At 41.6% G+C, this 12810-nt stretch overlaps 2 non-coding genes and 2 pseudogenes across 2 annotated transcripts; 2 read left to right on the top strand and 2 right to left on the bottom strand.

Moving 5' to 3' along the window:
* The first annotated feature begins 2890 nt into the window (after window positions 1–2890).
* LOC114643198 (uncharacterized) lies at window positions 2891–3028 on the top strand (annotated as a pseudogene).
* A 688-nt stretch (window positions 3029–3716) lies between these two features.
* On the bottom strand, window positions 3717–3835 carry LOC127528073 (5S ribosomal RNA). Its single transcript, XR_007935214.1, has one exon. It is a non-coding gene; the product is annotated as a 5S ribosomal RNA (ribosomal RNA).
* A 5974-nt stretch (window positions 3836–9809) lies between these two features.
* LOC114643248 (uncharacterized) lies at window positions 9810–9947 on the top strand (annotated as a pseudogene).
* A 697-nt stretch (window positions 9948–10644) lies between these two features.
* LOC127528072 (5S ribosomal RNA) lies at window positions 10645–10763 on the bottom strand. Its single transcript, XR_007935213.1, has one exon. It is a non-coding gene; the product is annotated as a 5S ribosomal RNA (ribosomal RNA).
* Window positions 10764–12810: the final 2047 nt, after the last annotated feature.

The raw sequence follows: 12810 nt of genomic DNA, 5'->3' as shown, positions 1-12810 counted from the left end.
CATTTTATCAGAATGTGAGGGAAGAAACAGGGACAATAGAGGGAAAGGGTTTTGGAAACTAAACGCGCTACTCTTAGAAGACAAGGAAATTAGAACTGAATTTGAAAACAAATACAAACAATGGGAAACCCTAAAAGAAGGGTGTAGGACAAGAGGAGAATGGTGGGACATCATTAAATTTAGGGCCAAGCAATTCTTTCAAAGGAAAGGAAAGGAAAAAAGTAAGAGGGAGAAGGAACAATTAATGTTACTGCAAGAAGAACTGGAGGAAGCATATAGGCTGGAAAATGAAGGGACAGAGACCGGGAGACAGGTGAAGCAGATAAAGTCAGAGATGATGGACATCTACAAAAGAAAGGAAGAGAAACTGAAGTTCCAAAGTAGGGTCCAGCACTTAGAAGAGGACGAGAAGTGCACACGCTTCTTCTTTAAAAAAATAAAACAAAGAACGAAAAAGAGCAGCATCGATTTCCTGAAAGACGAAGAAGGGAATCTACAAAGAGAAGAAACAAAGAAACAGCAGATTGTAGAAACCTTCTTTGGAGAGCTCTACAGCTTCAAAAATAGGGAAATCCAAAAAGAAGAAGTGCTTAACGAGATCGACCGGAACATCACACAACAACAACGGAAAGAAATGGTAGAGGAGTTCAAAATGAGCGAACTTGAAAAAGCAGTGAAGACCATGAAGAAGAACAAGACACCGGGCTCAGACGGTTTAACGGCGGATTTTTATACCACCTTCTGGAATTTAATTAGAGAAGATATATTGGAGATATTCCAAGAAATATTAAGAGGAGAAGAGGGCCCGAAATCATGGAAGAATGGAATCATCACCTTAATCCCAAAAGATGGGGACAAAGCAGAGATCACCAACTGGAGGCCAATAACCCTGTTATGCCAGGACTACAAATTGCTAACTAAGGTCCTGGCAAATCGTTTTAGGGAAGTCCTGGGTGACATTATTCAAGAAGACCAGGTGTGTGCAGTTCCCGGACGGTCCATAAGTGACAACTTGATTTTAGTTAGAGACATTTTAGAGTACGCAAAAGAGCGGAATTTATCGGTAGGACTTTTAAATATTGATATGGAGAAGGCTTTTGATTCCATTAATCATGATTTTTTGTGGGAAACCCTGGAAAGATTTGACATACCCAAACACATCATAAAGGTGATTCAGAAATGCTATCAAGGGATATCAAGTAAAGTGTTGATAAACGGGCATTTAACGAAGGAGATTAACATTGAGAGAGGAGTACGACAAGGATGTCCACTTTCCGCAATTTTATTTGTCCTCGCAATCGAAGGGCTGGCAACAATGATCAGAAACAATCAAGACATCAAGGGGATAGAAATCCCCGGAAGTGAAGGAAAAGAAGCCAAATGTATAATGTACATGGACGACATAACAATTGCGGCAAGAGAAGGAGTATCCGTAGATAACGCACTAGAAACAACGGAGCAATTTTGTAAAGCTGCCGGTACGAAAATAAACTGGAAGAAAACGGAGTGTCGTGTCCAAGGGAAGTGGACAGAGGATACAAATCCCAAAATAAAAACCCATAGACAACCGATAAAGATATTAGGGATCTGGTTTGGGAGTAAGAAGGAAGGGGAAAAAGATTGGAAGAGAACATGCAGATATGTCAACCAAACAACGGGGATGTGGAAATTGAGGAACCTCAGCTATGAGGGGAAAATCCTCCTCCTCAAGTCAATCATCCTGCCAAAACTGATTTTTTGGGCAACAATATATCTACCAAGGAGAGAGATCCTCAAAAAGATAGAAAGACAATGTTTTTATTTCTTTTGGGGGTCAAAATGGGAAAGATTAAAAAGAGAAACCGTTGTGAAAACTAAAATGAAAGGAGGGAAGGATCTTCCTGATTTAAAAAATCTTCTGAAACTCCGCTACACATTTGCGTATATCAGACTAATCAGAGAAAGGAGTGGAAAGGTCGCGGATATGGCCAGATACATGATGGGAGGGGTGCTAAGGAAATATAATTTATATACAACCACCAATAAAAGACCGTATGCCTTTAACGTCGCCAAAATTTACAAACCCATAATTAATTGTTTAGAAACTAACAACTTTGGAAAAGAAAAGGGGAAAGTGTGGACAAACTGGAGATTAGTCATGAAAATGGCCAAAGACAAGAAACCAGCAACATGGATTAAAGAAACATCTAAATTAGAGTCTGAAAAAATATGGGACGTTATATCAAATAATTATCTCCCAAATAATTTGAAGGACATAGCATGGCAGGCCGTACACGATATTCTCCAGACAAATAACAATTTGTTTAAAAGGAAATCGGTGAAAAACCCAAAATGTCCTTACCCAAAATGTAAAGAAATTGAAACTGCCAAGCATGCACTATACGAATGTAGGAAGGCACAAATAGTGTGGAATAAAGTAAGGACAGAAAAAATAGTGGAAGGGCAAATTGACAAAGAAATAGTAATGTTTGGCAGGTCAAAAAAACAAAATGTGAGTAGGGAAAAATGGGTCAAAATAAATTATATAAAAGAGGCGATCTGGGTCAGAAGACAGATATACACAAAGAAAGAGAAACTTCTCCCCATTGCAAGTGTTTTACAGATGGCCAAAGAAAAAATAGAATTCTTCGAATCATCAAGGACCTGAAAAGGAAGACCACCCCTGGGTTAAAGTAAGTGTGAAAAAAACTTTTAGAATGTTTTATGTGTTGTTTTTTAATGGTTTGAAATGTTTTATGCATGAATCACAAAACCGGAAATTCCAAAGGGAAGCCATGGAACAGTCATGGAGTTCACATGGAAAACGGGAGAGAAAAAAACAACTAATTTGTTTTAATTGAATAAAGCAATTAGCACAAAAAAAAAAAAAAAAAAAAAAAAAAAAAAAAAAAAAAAAAAAAGGTGGTTCTCCCAGGGCGAGGCTCATCCATTGCACTCCGGGTGTGCTGACCCCTGCGATTTCCCCAAATGCGGGAAACTCGACTGCATAATTTGTGGTAGTGGGGGACTGCGTTCGCGCTCTCCCCTGATAACTTTGGTTCAAAAGACAGACTGAAAAAGCTTTTTATCTTTTCGTTGTGGAGTGGAAACTGGTTGTTTGGGTGAAAATGAAGCAGGAGCCGCAGAGACAACAGCAGAAGTGGGTCATCAAAGTGATAGTAATACTAATAATAAATTTTATTTATATAGCGCCTTTCCCATGAGCAAGGTACTTAAACCTGTGATAAATACAGAAGATCCTAAAGATTATTTATTTATTTATTTAAAGGAACACCCCCCCCTAAAAATAATGATAAAAAAATATTAATATTAATTGATTAATTAATTAATTAATAATTTAGTTATTGAATTTATATAAAGGAAACTCCCCCCTATTAAAAAAAAATTATAAGAAATTGATTCATTATTTATTTATTTATTTATTTATTTATTTATTTCTACCTACCCACATGTGTACCCTTACTGCATTATTAATATTTTTAAGTTCTCTCACCTCCTTTGACAGCAGCATGGAACAGTGAGTGATGTGAAGAGAATAAAGTGGAGAGAAGTGGAACTGAGTGCACTTTCTTTCTTTCATCCATCCATCCTTTTTGTGCAACTTTACTTATTTCAAGCTGCTTTACTTGCTGCCAACTGCCAACTTTCTGACACGGGTGAAAGGAGGAAAAGAAAAAGACAGCGAAAAGGGTGACCCCTGCTGGCAGAAAGGCAAAAGCTTACAGCACTCGGTATTCCCAGGCGGTCTCCCATCCAAGTACTAACCGAGCCCGACCCTGCTTAGCTTCCGAGATCGGACGAGATCGGGCGTATTCAAGGTGGTATGGCCGTAAACGAAAGCGGCAAGTTTTTCTCTCCCCATATAGGCAAGGTTGGAAGCCCTCTTTACTAAACGACAGCCCAATGTTTTGTTTTTTTTCTGTTTTATTTCTCCCCTATCTTTCTTCCATTTTTATTCTTTCTTTTGAAATTTTCAGAATGATTTTTGAATTTGAATGTTCTTTATCCTTTATGCTGGACCCCTTCTGTCGGCTCTCTCGCTGTCGCCGACCAAATCCCGCCACCCACGTTTATGTATAGATAGATAGATAGATAGATAGATAGATAGATAGATACATAGAGAGATAGAACGTGAGGCATCTTCCAGAAACAGCCGGCAACCTCGTGTCCATCCTAACGTGGAATCCCACAGTGGCATCAAAGGGCAAGCACCGGCTCTCGTCTCGGACGGGTACGCAGCGCTGCCCCGCATCTCCCTTCCCCGAAGGTGCTTTGCTGCTGTGCGCGAGCGCCCACGCCGAGGGGTTCTTTCTCTCTCTCTCTCTCTCCCTCCAGAGCGCAGGGTCTCCTTCCTCTTTCGCAGCTTTGCCTCCTGCCGCCTGTCCCAGCTGTTGGGCGGCTGTTTCTCATTCAGCGTCCCACCCAGTCTCTTCCTCTTCTATTTCTCTTCCAACCAATAAGCTCCCGAAATGGGTGGTTGGTTTGCATAAGAGCGAGGTGCACCTTGGGTTTGCTGGCAAAACCTGTCTAATCAAGGAGGTGATGTCGGTGCAACCCCATCATCCGGGTCACGGAGCACACGTGCGTCAGATCTGCTGCTAGCTCGTGCGCACGCGCGCGCGCGCTCCGGAGGCCGATGGAGCCCGAAGCAGGCCGAAGGAGCCCGAAGGACCCCGAAGGTCCGAGGACGGCGGGGCACGTCGCCCGCCGGCGAGCGATGAAGCCGCGGAAGAGGGAGGTTGAGCGACGGGCTGTACAACTCATACTTACCTGGCAGGGGAGATACCATCTCTCCTGTTTTGGTATAGGGAACGCCTCACGGCCCCTGGTTTGGTAAGTAGGTTGGCAGGTCCACCACTTTTTCAGCCCTTGGGTGCGCGGCGGTTTAAATTTGCAGGTTGTGTCCGGAGTTTTCTTGGTAGAAGAAGCAGACGAAGGAGAGGTCAACTGAGATTTCCATCGATTTGACGAGAGGATCCTACGTTTCGAGGATGGTTCCAGAAGAAGACCGAAAGAATGCTGTGCGGTTCCAGCTAATGAACGAGAAAAAGATGGACAGGAAAACGTTCACCACCACCATTCTGCTGGGAATTCTTGGTTTTCTACCCAGGCAAGTTGATTTTATCTTTGCACTCCCAGATAAACAGACTTTTGAGGTGATCTTTACGAATAGCATGTTGGTGGAAAGATGTATTAAGGTTTGGAGGGAGAAAAGGGAATCAGAAGTGGTGTTAATAGATATGACAATGCAGTCTCTAGCACAGCGAGAGACGAAATCTATTACTGTTGCCATGCTATCCGAAAAAATAAGAATTGAAGATATTCAACAATGGTTAGGAAGATTTTGTAGAGTGGAGAGAGGGATGGCAGGAAGGGACGAGCATGGAATTAAAACCGGGTATTACAACTTTCAGGTAAAATTGAAAGTTAGTGAGGAAGGAGACCTCAAACACCTACCACCAACTATACAAATTGGTGCTATAAGAGGTATAATTTTCTATAGTGGTCAACCAAAAATGTGTAGAAAATGCGAGCAGGAAGGGCACGTAGCGGCTGACTGTAAACAGGAGAAATGTAAGAATTGTGGAGAGTTGGGTCACCTGACGAGGAATTGTAGAGAGAAAATAATGTGTCACCTGTGTGGGGAAAAAACCCACAGCTTTAGAAGCTGCCCGTTATCATATGCAAACAAGTGTAAAAAGGTTGAGACAATTAGTGTCCAATTACGAAGAGAGGAAGAGGAAGAAGAAGAAGAGGAAGTAAGTGAAGACGAAGGGGGAAATAGTGTTGTGCTGTTTCAAACACCCATCGGAAGTCACGAAAAGCTTAAAAGCTTAATAGAAAGTAGTGAGGTTCCAAGAGAAAATCAGACTGTGGAAGAGATGAATAAGAAGGAAGATGAAGAGAAAGTCTCCTCCCTAGGTAGCAGAGAACAAAAGATGCAAGACAGTTTGGGGAACATCCAGTTGGAACTAGAGGAGATGACCAACATATTATTAAGCTCACCCTTAATACCTACAATAGATAATGACAATGCAGGGATTAGGGACTGGTACCAAATAGTCCAAGAAAGCAGTGAACAAGCTGAGAGAAAGGATAGTGAAGAGGTAACGGCCAGCCCAAAGGCGACCTTCCTAAAAAAAGAATCGGTCGAAGCCTTCTCCAAAATCACCCTGATGAAAGAGCAAAATAAAAAGAGAACACGCACTCAAGAGAGCGACAGAAATAAAAAGAAGAGGCCAGAAGAAGAAGAAAGAAAGAAGACAACAAAATAATCAAAAACCCCATGAGAATCGCTTCAATCAATGTTAGAAGTATCAAGAGGGGAAGCAAAAGGGAAATTGTGTTTAGAGCCCTTCAAGAGACAGAAGCTGACATCATCTGTATTCAAGAATGTGGCCTTCCCTTTCAGAGGTCCTATTCAAAATTTGAAGAAGGGTGGAAAGGAGGGGAAGCCTTCTTTTCTGGCTCAAATGAAAATAAGAGTGCGGGAATAGGGTTTTTAATTAAAAACAAAAACGTTGAAGTATTAAGGTTTGAGATTATTCTCCAGGGAAGAATAGCTACCCTAACTGTTAAAGTAGATGGAGGGAAGCACAACATTGTAAATATATATGCACCTCCACAAATCAACGAGAGAATGGAAGTCTTTCAGAAGTTAAGGACAGAATTGCAAGGGATGGAAGATGTTATAATAGCGGGGGACCTGAACTGCCAAATAGAATCCAAAAGGAAAAGACCCTTGGATAAAACATCCAGGTTCCTAATCAACATGATGAAAGACTTCCAAATAAAAGATAATTATAGAGAGATTGAAAAGGACACGGAAGGATATACATGGAGAGCGGAAGGGGGGAACTGGAGATCAAGAATCGACTACATTTTAAGTAGCGCGAGATATAGAACTAAAAGTTTTCTAATTAAACCGACCTGTTTTTCTGACCATAACATCATTTTATCAGAATGTGAGGGAAGAAACAGGGACAATAGAGGGAAAGGGTTTTGGAAACTAAACGCGCTACTCTTAGAAGACAAGGAAATTAGAACTGAATTTGAAAACAAATACAAACAATGGGAAACCCTAAAAGAAGGGTGTAGGACAAGAGGAGAATGGTGGGACATCATTAAATTTAGGGCCAAGCAATTCTTTCAAAGGAAAGGAAAGGAAAAAAGTAAGAGGGAGAAGGAACAATTAATGTTACTGCAAGAAGAACTGGAGGAAGCATATAGGCTGGAAAATGAAGGGACAGAGACCGGGAGACAGGTGAAGCAGATAAAGTCAGAGATGATGGACATCTACAAAAGAAAGGAAGAGAAACTGAAGTTCCAAAGTAGGGTCCAGCACTTAGAAGAGGACGAGAAGTGCACACGCTTCTTCTTTAAAAAAATAAAACAAAGAACGAAAAAGAGCAGCATCGATTTCCTGAAAGACGAAGAAGGGAATCTACAAAGAGAAGAAACAAAGAAACAGCAGATTGTAGAAACCTTCTTTGGAGAGCTCTACAGCTTCAAAAATAGGGAAATCCAAAAAGAAGAAGTGCTTAACGAGATCGACCGGAACATCACACAACAACAACGGAAAGAAATGGTAGAGGAGTTCAAAATGAGCGAACTTGAAAAAGCAGTGAAGACCATGAAGAAGAACAAGACACCGGGCTCAGACGGTTTAACGGCGGATTTTTATACCACCTTCTGGAATTTAATTAGAGAAGATATATTGGAGATATTCCAAGAAATATTAAGAGGAGAAGAGGGCCCGAAATCATGGAAGAATGGAATCATCACCTTAATCCCAAAAGATGGGGACAAAGCAGAGATCACCAACTGGAGGCCAATAACCCTGTTATGCCAGGATTACAAATTGCTAACTAAGGTCCTGGCAAATCGTTTTAGGGAAGTACTGGGTGACATTATTCAAGAAGACCAGGTGTGTGTAGTTCCCGGACGGTCCATAAGTGACAACTTGATTTTAGTTAGAGACATTTTAGAGTACGCAAAAGAGCGGAATTTATCGGTAGGACTTTTAAATATTGATATGGAGAAGGCTTTTGATTCCATTAATCATGAATTTTTGTGGGAAACCCTGGAAAGATTTGACATACCCAAACACATCATAAAGGTGATCCAGAAATGCTATCAAGGGATATCAAGTAAAGTGTTGATAAACGGGCATTTAACGAAGGAGATTAACATTGAGAGAGGAGTACGACAAGGATGCCCACTTTCCGCAATTTTATTTGTCCTCGCAATCGAAGGGCTGGCAACAATGATCAGAAAAAATCAAGACATCAAGGGGATAGAAATCCCCGGAAGTGAAGGAAAAGAAGCCAAATGTATAATGTACATGGACGACATAACAATTGTGGCAAGAGAAGGAGTGTCCTTAGATAGCGCACTAGAAACAACGGAGCGATTTTGTAAAGCTGCCGGTACGAAAATAAACTGGAAGAAAACGGAGTGTCGTGTTCAAGGGAAGTGGACAGAGGATACAAATCCCAAAATAAAAACCCATAGACAACCGATAAAGATATTAGGGATCTGGTTTGGGAGTAAGAAGGAAGGGGAAAAAGATTGGAAGAGAACATGCAGATATGTCAACCAAACAACGGGGATGTGGAAATTGAGGAACCTCAGCTATGAGGGGAAAATCCTCCTCCTCAAGTCAATCATCCTGCCAAAACTGATTTTTTGGGCAACAATATATCTACCAAGGAGAGAGATCCTCAAAAAGATAGAAAGACAATGTTTTTATTTCTTTTGGGGGTCAAAATGGGAAAGATTAAAAAGAGAAACCGTTGTGAAAACTAAAATGAAAGGAGGGAAGGATCTTCCTGATTTAAAAAATCTTCTGAAACTCCGCTACACATTTGCGTATATCAGACTAATCAGAGAAAGGAGTGGAAAGGTCGCGGATATGGCCAGATACATGATGGGAGGGGTGCTAAGGAAATATAATTTATATACAACCACCAATAAAAGACCGTATGCCTTTAACGTCGCCAAAATTTACAAACCCATAATTAATTGTTTAGAAACTAACAACTTTGGAAAAGAAAAGGGGAAAGTGTGGACAAACTGGAGATTAGTCATGAAAATGGCCAAAGACAAGAAACCAGCAACATGGATTAAAGAAACATCTAAATTAGAGTCTGAAAAAATATGGGACGTTATATCAAATAATTATCTCCCAAATAATTTGAAGGACATAGCATGGCAGGCCGTACACGATATTCTCCAGACAAATAACAACTTGTTTAAAAGGAAATCGGTGAAAAACCCAAAATGTCCTTACCCAAAATGTAAAGAAATTGAAACTGCCAAGCATGCACTATACGAATGTAGGAAGGCACAAATAGTGTGGAATAAAGTAAGGACAGAAAAAATAGTGGAAGGGCAAATTGACAAAGAAATAGTAATGTTTGGCAGGTCAAAAAAACAAAATGTGAGTAGGGAAAAATGGGTCAAAATAAATTATATAAAAGAGGCGATCTGGGTCAGAAGACAGATATACACAAAGAAAGAGAAACTTCTCCCCATTGCAAGTGTTTTACAGATGGCCAAAGAAAAAATAGAATTCTTCGAATCATCAAGGACCTGAAAAGGAAGACCACCCCTGGGTTAAAGTAAGTGTGAAAAAAACTTTTAGATTGTTTTATGTGTTGTTTTTTAATGGTTTGAAATGTTTTATGCATGAATCACAAAACCGGAAATTCCAAAGGGAAGCCATGGAACAGTCATGGAGTTCACATGGAAAACGGGAGAGAAAAAAACAACTAATTTGTTTTAATTTAATAAAGCAATTAGCACAAAAAAAAAAAAGGTGGTTCTCCCAGGGCGAGGCTCATCCATTGCACTCCGGGTGTGCTGACCCCTGCGATTTCCCCAAATGCGGGAAACTCGACTGCATAATTTGTGGTAGTGGGGGACTGCGTTCGCGCTCTCCCCTGATAACTTTGGTTCAAAAGACAGACTGAAAAAGCTTTTTATCATTTCGTTGTGGAGTGGAAACTGGTTATTTGGCTGAAAATGAAGCAGGAGCCGCAGAGACAACAGCAGAAGTGGGTCATCAAAGTGATAGTAATACTAATAATAAATTTTATTTATATAGCGCCTTTCCCATGAGCAAGGTACTTAAACCTGTGATAAATACAGAAGATCCTAAAGATTATTTATTTATTGATTTATTTAAAGGAACAGCCCCCCCCTAAAAATAATGATAAAAAAATATTAATTTTAATTGATTAATTAATTAATTAATAATTTAGTTATTGAATTTATATAAAGGAAACTCCCCCCTATTAAAAAAAAATTATAAGAAATTGATTCATTATTTATTTATTTATTTATTTATTTATTTCTACCTACCCACATGTGTACCCTTACTGCATTATTAATATTTTTAAGTTCTCTCACCTCCTTTGACAGCAGCATGGAACAGTGAGTGATGTGAAGAGAATAAAGTGGAGAGAAGTGGAACTGAGTGCACTTTCTTTCTTTCTTTCTTTCTTTCATCCATCCTTTTTGTGCAACTTTACTTATTTCAAGCTGCTTTACTTGCTGCCAACTGCCAACTTTCTGACACGGGTGAAAGGAGGAAAAGAAAAAGACAGCGAAAAGGGTGACCCCTGCTGGCAGAAAGGCAAAAGCTTACAGCACTCGGTATTCCCAGGCGGTCTCCCATCCAAGTACTAACCGAGCCCGACCCTGCTTAGCTTCCGAGATCGGACGAGATCGGGCGTATTCAAGGTGGTATGGCCGTAAACGAGAACGGCAAGTTTTTCTCTCCCCATATAGGTAAGGTTGGAAGCCCTCTTTACTAAACGACAGCCCAATGTTTTGTTTTTTTTCTGTTTTATTTCTCCCTTATCTTTCTTCCATTTTTATTGTTTCTTTTGAAATTTTCAGAATGATTTTTCAATTTAAATGTTCTTTATCCTTTATGCTGGTCCCCTTCTGTCGGCTCTCTCGCTGTCGCCGACCAAATCCCGCCACCCCCCGTGGATGGATAGATAGATAGATAGATAGATAGATAGATAGATAGATAGATAGATAGATAGATAGATAGGGAGGCATCTTCCAGATATAGCCGGCAACCTCGTGTCCTTCCTAACGTGGAATCCCACAGTGGCATCAAAGGGCAAGCACCGGCTCTCGTCTCGGACGTGTACGCAGCGCTGCCCCACATCTCCCTTCCCGAGGGTGCTTCGCTGCTGTGCACGAGCGCCCACGCCGAGGGGTTCTTTCTCTGTCTCTCTCCCTCCAGAGCGCAGGGTCTCCTTCCTCTTTCGCAGCTTTGCCTCCTGCCGCCTGTCCCAGCTGTTGGGCGGCTGTTTCTCATTCAGCGTCCCACCCAGTCTCTTCCTCTTCTATTTCTCTTCCAACCAATAAGCTCCCGAAATGGGTGGTTGGTTTGCATAAGAGCGAGGTGCACCTTGGGTTTGCTGGCAAAACCTGTCTAATCAAGGAGGTGATGTCGGTGCAACCCCATCATCCGGGTCACGGAGCACACGTGCGTCAGATCTGCTGCTAGCTCGTGCGCACGCGCGCGCGCGCTCCGGAGGCCGATGGAGCCCGAAGCAGGCCGAAGGAGCCCGAAGGACCCCGAAGGTCCGAGGACGGCGGGGCACGTCGCCCGCCGGCGAGCGATGAAGCCGCGGAAGAGGGAGGTTGAGCGACGGGCTGTACAACTCATACTTACCTGGCAGGGGAGATACCATCTCTCCTGTTTTGGTATAGGGAACGCCTCACGGCCCCTGGTTTGGTAAGTAGGTTGGCAGGTCCACCACTTTTTCAGCCCTTGGGTGCGCGGCGGTTTAAATTTGCAGGTTGTGTCCGGAGTTTTCTTGGTAGAAGAAGCAGACGAAGGAGAGGTCAACTGAGATTTCCATCGATTTGACGAGAGGATCCTACGTTTCGAGGATGGTTCCAGAAGAAGACCGAAAGAATGCTGTGCGGTTCCAGCTAATGAACGAGAAAAAGATGGACAGGAAAACGTTCACCACCACCATTCTGCTGGGAATTCTTGGTTTTCTACCCAGGCAAGTTGATTTTATCTTTGCACTCCCAGATAAACAGACTTTTGAGGTGATCTTTACGAATAGCATGTTGGTGGAAAGATGTATTAAGGTTTGGAGGGAGAAAAGGGAATCAGAAGTGGTGTTAATAGATATGACAATGCAGTCTCTAGCACAGCGAGAGACGAAATCTATTACTGTTGCCATGCTATCCGAAAAAATAAGAATTGAAGATATTCAACAATGGTTAGGAAGATTTTGTAGAGTGGAGAGAGGGATGGCAGGAAGGGACGAGCATGGAATTAAAACCGGGTATTACAACTTTCAGGTAAAATTGAAAGTTAGTGAGGAAGGAGACCTCAAACACCTACCACCAACTATACAAATTGGTGCTATAAGAGGTATAATTTTCTATAGTGGTCAACCAAAAATGTGTAGAAAATGCGAGCAGGAAGGGCACGTAGCGGCTGACTGTAAACAGGAGAAATGTAAGAATTGTGGAGAGTTGGGTCACCTGACGAGGAATTGTAGAGAGAAAATAATGTGTCACCTGTGTGGGGAAAAAACCCACAGCTTTAGAAGCTGCCCGTTATCATATGCAAACAAGTGTAAAAAGGTTGAGACAATTAGTGTCCAATTACGAAGAGAGGAAGAGGAAGAAGAAGAAGAGGAAGTAAGTGAAGACGAAGGGGGAAATAGTGTTGTGCTGTTTCAAACACCCATCGGAAGTCACGAAAAGCTTAAAAGCTTAATAGAAAGTAGTGAGGTTCCAAGAGAAAATCAGACTGTGGAAGAG

The sequence above is a fragment of the Erpetoichthys calabaricus genome, chromosome 5 (genome assembly GCF_900747795.2).
Source record: "Erpetoichthys calabaricus chromosome 5, fErpCal1.3, whole genome shotgun sequence".
Taxonomy (NCBI): domain Eukaryota; kingdom Metazoa; phylum Chordata; class Cladistia; order Polypteriformes; family Polypteridae; genus Erpetoichthys; species Erpetoichthys calabaricus.
Note: the sequence above shows the minus strand (reverse complement) of the source record. Positions and strands in the feature narration are given on the sequence as shown.